The sequence below is a fragment of the Rutidosis leptorrhynchoides genome, chromosome 1 (genome assembly GCF_046630445.1).
Source record: "Rutidosis leptorrhynchoides isolate AG116_Rl617_1_P2 chromosome 1, CSIRO_AGI_Rlap_v1, whole genome shotgun sequence".
Taxonomy (NCBI): domain Eukaryota; kingdom Viridiplantae; phylum Streptophyta; class Magnoliopsida; order Asterales; family Asteraceae; genus Rutidosis; species Rutidosis leptorrhynchoides.
In genome coordinates this window covers 419507449-419508364 of record NC_092333.1, presented here as the reverse complement: position 1 = coordinate 419508364, position 916 = coordinate 419507449, and the positions used below count along the sequence as shown (strand labels likewise).

At 37.8% G+C, this 916-nt stretch overlaps 1 non-coding gene across 1 annotated transcript; it reads left to right on the top strand.

The window, feature by feature from the left end:
- The first annotated feature begins 320 nt into the window (after positions 1–320).
- LOC139886750 (small nucleolar RNA R71) lies at positions 321–427 on the top strand. The gene has a single exon (XR_011772618.1). It is a non-coding gene; the product is annotated as a small nucleolar RNA R71 (small nucleolar RNA).
- Positions 428–916: the final 489 nt, after the last annotated feature.

Below are 916 nucleotides of genomic sequence, written 5' to 3'. Positions count from 1 at the left end.
GTGGTCCTCCACACTGCTCACAACTAATTCATATTGCGTGAATATCTTTAGTCATCTTTTCCATTCGTCTTTCGAAAGCATCTATCTTTGCGAAAATGGAATCAAAGTCATGGCTAGAATCGGCTCTAGCCGCTTTAGATGATCTAACGATGTCTTTTTCTTGATGCCACTCATGTGAGTGGGAAGCAGTGTTATCAATAATTTTATAAGCTTCAGTTGCGATTTTCTTCATAATAGAACCACCAGCTGCTATGTCGATGTCTTTTCGTGTAGTAATATCGCATCCTTGATAGAATATTTGTACTATTTGATAAGTGTCTAAACCATGTTGAGGACATCCTCTCAACAACTTTCCAAATCTTGTCCATGCCTCATATAATGTTTCATTTGACTTTTGTGTAAACGTAACTATTTCTCCTTGAAGTCTCACGGCTTTAGATGTCGGAAAGAATTGTTTAAGAAATTTTTCAACTAAGACATCCCATGTATCAATCGCCCCTTCAGGTAACGATTCTAACTAATCTTTGGCTTCTCCCTTTAAAGTCCAGGGAAATAACATGAGATAGATCTGTTCATCCTCCACTTCAAGGATTTTAAATAGAGTACATATCCTATTAAAGGTACGAAGATGTTCGTTTGGATCTTCCTTTGGCGCACTACTAAATTAGCATTGATTAGTTACCATGTGTAGGATTTGTCCTTTGATTTCATAATCTGGCGCATTAATGTCTGGTTGAGTAATTGTGTGACCTTGGCCAGTGCGTTTAGCTCTCATTCGGTCTTCCATACTTAGAGGTTCCAGATTTTTCATGATTGAATTTGTTGAATCTGAATCACTAGAGGATTCTGATTTAATGGTTTCTTCCTCGACAATCTCTGGATGAGTGATTTGTGGTTCAGGAGGAATGATTAGTGG